We start from the raw sequence: 7,165 nt of genomic DNA, 5'->3' as shown, positions 1-7,165 counted from the left end.
TCCTCTCAGCAGTGTACTTCGTCTATCTGCCTGTTCTGCTCCCCACTCTGTCTCTGGTGAATCCTCTCACTGCCCCTGCAACTCTGGCCTGTACCCCAGTTCTGTGTGCATAAATAAATAAATCTTAAAAAAAAAAAGCCCACAAACACAGAACTCCAAGAGGCTTAATGTAGTTGATAGTTAATGTATCCAGCTTAAATGATTACATTAAAAAATAATCATTTAGAAAGACTGGAATCTATTTCATTAGTGATGAGTTGATTAAATCATTTACTTAAAGATTTTTCAGGTACCAAATTTCCTTAAGGTTGCTTATTTTTTAATTTAATTTAAAATATTTTTTTCTTCTTGGGGGGCATTCCACCCTAAGTACTGCTTCCTATTGCTTCCAGAAAATGTATAGTATCTTATTTGAAAGCTGTATTTTCTTAATTACCATTTCATGTATCTTGGGAATTAGGCTTTTCCTCCCTGTCTCCTTTCAAAACTCCAAGTCAATTTATTTACAATCAGTGACAAGAAACAGCATTTTCCACAATTGTTAATCCTAGGCTGTGCTATTTGGACTGTACTAATAAACCAAGAGCTTTAGAAACTGAGTTATCAGGCTAGTTGGAACCTGAATACAATAGTTAATATAAAGAAAACAAAATCACTGGAAAAGTTTTTCTGTAATAGTGGTATGTTTGTTTTAGTGAATTTTGGCCTGCCCTTTCCCTTTTTCTTTTCTTGGTGAGAATTTTGTATTTTAAGTGTTCTGAAGAGTTTTGTTGCCATCTTAGTGTAGGAAAATAGCTCCGACCTTATGATTAATTTTGTCTTTACAAGATCTTCAATAAATCATAATGCTGATATTTTTTGTGGTAATGTTGATTTGCAGCACTGTATATGGCTTAGAGGTATCTTTGGGTGTGTTACCATATCTTCCACTAGAGTTCATTGGGTTCCTTCTACCCTTTTCTGTCCATCATCTACCTCCTTCTGGTAGCCTTGATTCTACAGTCAGATGTCAAGGGTTTGTTTTGTCTGTTCCATTGTTTTGTTTATTATATCTTAACGTTCTTTTATCGCTACATTATTATAAGTAATTATTATTCTGTTTTTCTAGAGTAGTTCTTACTATAAATGTGGAAATGTATATACAGAAAATAATAATTTGTAATCCTACCATCGTGAGACAACCTCTTGAACATTTAAGCAAGTTTCCATTCAGTACACACATATATTTCCAGGTGACTCGTTTTAGATTTCACAGCAGGAGGTACTAGATTTTATAGGTCTGGCACTCATAGTCAGTTTTGTTTTTCATTTTCCCAGTGTCCTTTAACTAATCTTTCTCTGTCTGTGGAGGAAGAAGTTACCAAAGTTCAGGAAGACCAAAGACTGGCAATTAGAGTTCATTATAGGAGTTAGATTGTGGATATGCTGTTTATACCCTGGTTAGTTGATACAATCTGAGCATTCTGAGGAGTTAGTTTTTTTCTGTGTTTTTTAAGTTGCATCCTCCTCTGGAGAGCTCAGAGTTTCTTGCTCAGAAACACATATTCCCTACTCATGTTTAGTGTGGCAGATCCTTCCAGTTTGTAAAAAATAATTTTTTTTGATGTGCTAAAAGCATTTCTCCTATATAAATTCATTATTTTAAAAAAGGGAATGATCAAGAAGCAGATTGCAAACAAAACCCTTAAATTCCCTAATGCAATAACATTTGTGTAACATTTCATAGATACATACCTAAATAAATGAAAAAAAAGAAGCAGGTAAACAAAAACCTGAAACATACTGAAAGACAAACTCCAAAATCTTTATATAAAGATTAGATGACTGTAAAGGGTATATAGCTTTAGTGTGTGTATACATGCACACATGTGTGTGAGCATGTGCACATTTTTATACTTGTGCCTGCACACATGAGTCTAAGCCCTTTGTTCAAAATTTTATTCCTTGATTATATATTACTTTTGTGATAGAAAACACAAAGGAAGTTCATGAAGAAGAATTTTAAAACTTCTCACTATGATAACCTACCATTTGTAACTCTCTAAAATATATTTGACCATATAATGTTTTGTAAAATATGGTATCAAAACCTAGCAGTTAAGACTGCATGAATGGCATAGATACCTCATCTCTCTTCTTCTTTTTTTTAAAGATTTATTTATTTATGCATACAGAACTGGGACACAGGCCAGAGGTGCAGGGGTGGTGAGAGGAGTCACCAGAGACGGAGTGGGGAGCAGAACAGGCTGACTGATGAAGTACACTGCTGAGGGGAGCAGCGGGCAGGTCAGGAGAGGTCTGCTGCGCCGTGTGGGTCACCTCCAGGGTGGGGATTTAATTCATGCTGAAGTGGCTTTACTTTCTCAGTGCTGTGCTTTAACTCATTGTGCCACCAGGGAGGGCCCTCATATTTCTTTTAACATTTTCTTTTTTTACTTTTCATTTGTCATTGTTTTTTCTTATGAATATTCTCACATTCCTGTCTCTAAACATCTTTTTCTTTGGATACTAGAGAACTGAGACAGGAAAATTGATTTTTTTTTTTACTTCTGCATTATTCAGCACAATCTCTTTCAGTTATTTTCAACATTCCTTGCCATTCTACATTTTTTCCCCTCCAATTCTCTCCCTTCTTTTTTCTCTCTTTCCTAGAATTATCTTATTGATCTGTCACATTCCAAAAGTACCACTAATGATACTTCTAACTATGAACTTGAAAGACTGCATTGTTTGTCATAACTTCTTGGCTCTGCTTTGAGCTGAAGATTAGTGGTGTACAGAGACTTAACATGTGTGGATTCTCTTGTTTAAAATGATATTCATTTAATGAATATCCACCATTACTTTATTTTATTAATTAATTAAATTTTTTTTTCTTACATCGTTAGTCACTAGTTCTTCCCTGTGATACCACCTGTAAACCTGGTGTTCATCCCTTCCCCGTTTTGCACCTCCTTCCCCTCTGCTGTTATGCTTCAGTTTTTTTTTCCAGATGTATTTATTTACCTATGCACAGAAGAACTGGGAGTAGGACAGAGAAGCAGGGAGGAGGGCATGGGTGAGAGGATTTACCAGAGACAGAGTGTGGAATCAACATAGGTGGATCTTCTGAAATATACTTCAGGGAGCAGCAGGTGAGACAGGAGAGGTCTTCTGCACCATATGTGGGGTAGCTCCCTGGCCCAAGATGGAACTTAGACACAGAGGTGATAGCATGATAGTGTTGAGACTTAGCCCCTAATCCCTAACCAGGGAACCCCTATATGTCTCAGCTTTATGGTCAGCTGGTAACACTATATTATGATCACATCACCAGGTAGCTCAGCAAACTACTGCTGATGTTGCATTGTTAATCTGTTATTAGATGTTTTAGTGGATTAAAAAATACATTTATTTATTTATGCATATAAGAACTGGTGCAGGCCAGAGGTGTGTGGCATGAGAGGATTCACCAGAGACAGAGTAAGGAGCAGAACAGGTAGATGTACTGAAATACACTACTGCGGGGAGCAGCAGGTGAGATAGGAGAGGTTTGCCACATCATGTGGGTCATCTCCCTGCCCAGGGATTGAACTTGTGCTGCAGTGACTGCAGATAGCTTCATAGTAGACATTAAAGATAATGCTAGGAAAATAAAAGTGAGGATGGTGCTCTTGATTTTTTTTTTCTTGAGGAAACAGTGGTTAATGTATTTTAAATGCAACAGTGTAATGTTATTCAACAAATAAACTCTAAAGTGTTAAACAGAGATAGCTATTGCTATCCAGCAGACACTTATATGGTGTTCTCTTTGGCAAACCTTGAGCAAGTTACTTCATGTATAGCCCATCCTTTTTTTTTAACAATCCTGAAAACAGGTACAAGTGAGAGAAATTTCCCAAAATCCTTTAATACCTAAAGAAGCAGAGTTGACTTTCAAAACCAGGCAGTTTCTTCCAGAGGCTCTTCTCTTAACCACATTTTATTTTATCACTAAACATTTGATGGTACTTTAAAAAATAGAGCACTATGGCCCTCCCTGGTGGCGCGGCGGGTTAAAGCACAGCACTGAGAAGCTAAAGCCACTTCCGCATGAGTTCTATTCCTGCCTGCCCAGGAGGTGACCACATGGTGTGGCAGACCTCTCCTGACCCGCCTGCTGCTCCCCTCAGCAGTGTACTTCGTTGATCTGCCTGTTCTGCTCCCCACTCTGTCTCTGGTGAGTCCTCTCACCGCCCCTGAGCCTCTGGCCTATACCCAGTTCTGTATGCACAAATAAATAAATCTTAAAAAAAAATAGAGTATTATGTTAAACACAGGTAATGTAAAGAAAAAAAGATAATTTCTGCCCTCTCAGTTCTATACAGGTGAAGTGATATAAAGTTATTAACAATATCATGTTGCAGAAGCAATGATAAAGGACTCATTTAGATGAATTATCTAGGATTTTGAGAGTGGCCAGGTCACTAAAGGATGGAAAAATGTGGAAAGATGTCTGAATTTTGAGAGGTTTGTATGAATGATCAAGATACATTTTATGCTTTTCAAAGCAAGTTATTCAAAATATGAATAGTTTAAAAATGCATCTGAAACTTACTAGGACAGATGGTCTGTAATAATTTGAATCATCTGTGGGTAGAGTGAGTACTTGATTAAGCCCCAGCAGGTGAGTGAGAATTACTAACACAAAACAAAGGAATTTAAAATACCATTATTGTGTCATTAATATAGAAGAATTAGAATGATCAGATAATTCAGAGGCTTGTCTTGATGCCTTTAAAAGTGGGACATGCAATGCCTTGGGCTGCAAACAATTAGTCCTGGGTGTCACAGAAGCTTGGGAGTGACAAGACCCTTTGACAGCTCTGAACGATGAACCAGTGCCCAGGAGAACAGCAGTCTAGAAATAGACTTGATTTGATACTTCTTTTTGTTTAAAGCAACCAACATTTCAGTGATCTACAGTACTCTAGAGTTATATTTATTTACTCTTACTGTAATGCAATTGTTTCAGAAGAAATAATGGGTAAGTTAAATAACAAGACCAATGGCAATTCAGGACAAGTAAGGATATTGGAAAATTTAAATTGTTAAAAATTCTCTATCTGATCCTGCCATCTCTTATAAGTTAAAAATAAAATTATTTTATTTTTCTTCTACTTACAAGACTCTTCTATAGTTAGGCTCTCCATTTTAGCTAATTATATTTTATTTTATACTTTATATATTTCATATATGCCTTTCTTTAATGTTTTCTGTAGGCTATTTGATTTACATATAGATTGAATATATATATATATGTATGTATGTATGTGTGTGTGTGTGTGTGTGTGTGTGTGTATATATATAACATATAAATTATCCTAATCATATTATTCTCTTTCTAGTGGACTAACTATGCATTCAGATAGTCAAAATTAGAGACATAAAAGTTGTTCTTGATTCTTTCCTTTACCTTTTATTTAATGTTTAATCAATATGAGTTCTTGACTATATCTCTTAAATCTCTTATAATTTGTACTATTCATATGGGTTAATTATTTCTGTGGAGCCAAAGGCAGATATGGTCCTGCTGAGACCAGAGCTCAGGTCTTGTGATTCTTGGCTCTTCCCTTTCTGTGATCTAATATTATATTTTTAGAGAAAGGGCTTTGTTTTCATTTGAGTCTGTCTCAATACTCAACTACATGATAAAATGTTATGAACTTTGCTAACATTAGAAGAAAGGCACTTGAATACTAACTAATATGAGTTCACATAGAAGACTATTTTAATATTTCTGTGACACTGAACTGATCATTCTTATGCCTTACTGAAGAACTTCCTGAGTGTTTACCATACTTTACTCTGGTTCCTTCTATTTCACTAGAACATCGATCTGTTTTGCTCAGGTTAATCTTTCTACCCATATTATTGATATGATATTAGCTGCTTTTGCCTCCTCAGGAATTTCCCTTCCCTTTCCAGTATGTAACATCTGCAGACAAAGACCAAATAAAATTAATATAAAACCAAAATTAAGAAAAATTCCTGGCTTTCTCTTCTTTCTAGCTACTGTAAATCTCTCATCTTTACTGAAGCTCCTCTGACAGCAGGCAGTGGCAGAGCCTTCCCTCTTGGCTTCATCATCATGCACTCCACAGCTTAGAGTAGCTTCTATTTCTCTATCACCATGATTACCATCACCTTTGCTTTGACAAAGCAAAACAAAGCAAAACTTTTCCATAATTTAGCTGGGCCTTTTATGGAAATTGAAATAGTTGACCATTTACTTTTTTTTTAAAAAAAGATTTATTTACTTATACATACAGAAATAGGGTACAAGCCAGAGGTGCAGGGGCGGTGAGAGGCTTCACCAGAGACAGAGTGGGGAGGAGAACAGGTAGATGGACAAAGTGCACTGCTGAGGGGAGCAGTGGGTGGGTCAGGAGAGGTCTGCCAGGAATCACACTCACAGTGAAGCGGCTGAGCTAGCTTGCAGTGTTGTGTCTTAACCCATTGTGCCACCAGGGAGGATCCAGCCATTCATTTTTTAGTGAAGTGTTGTTCAGTTCTTTCTATCGACGGGCATTGTTTTTTATTTACTTTTTACATCATTCTTCATTTTGTGCATTTTTTCATCTCAGTTGTAATCCCTATGGAATTCCCACCACCAGTTCATCTGTGTGCCATCACCACACCAAGTGTGTCCTGTGCACTCTTCCCACCCATTTTGATCCTGCCCCCCTGTATACCCCTGAAAAATCTCTATGGTTTATAGTTGTTCATTGTTTTTCATTTTTACTTTATTACAATTGTTTTGTTATCCCCCTGATCCCTTATACTCCTGTTATGTGTGAAGCTATCTGGTATTTTTCTTTTTTTTTTAACCTTATTTCACTAAGCATGATCTCTTCCAGCTCCATCCATGTTGCTGCAAAGGGCATGAATCTTTTTGATTGCTGAGTAATATTCCATTGTGTATACGTACCACATTCTTTTAATCCAGTCATCTAATTTTGGGCATTTGGGTTGATTCCACATCTTCCCTATTGTAAATATAGCAGCAGTAAACATGGGGATGCCAGTGTCCTTTTGAATCAATGTTTTTGTGTCCTCTGGGTAGATACCTATGAGTGGGATTGCTGGCTCACATGGAAGCTCCATTTTTTTTTTATTATTAAAAAGTTTATTTTTACATCATTTT

The sequence above is a fragment of the Condylura cristata genome, unplaced genomic scaffold (assembly GCF_000260355.1).
Source record: "Condylura cristata isolate star-nosed mole 26May11 unplaced genomic scaffold, ConCri1.0 scaffold00023, whole genome shotgun sequence".
Lineage (NCBI taxonomy): Eukaryota > Metazoa > Chordata > Mammalia > Eulipotyphla > Talpidae > Condylura > Condylura cristata.
The sequence above is the reverse complement of the archived record's forward strand: the minus strand, read 5'-3'. Positions refer to the sequence as shown.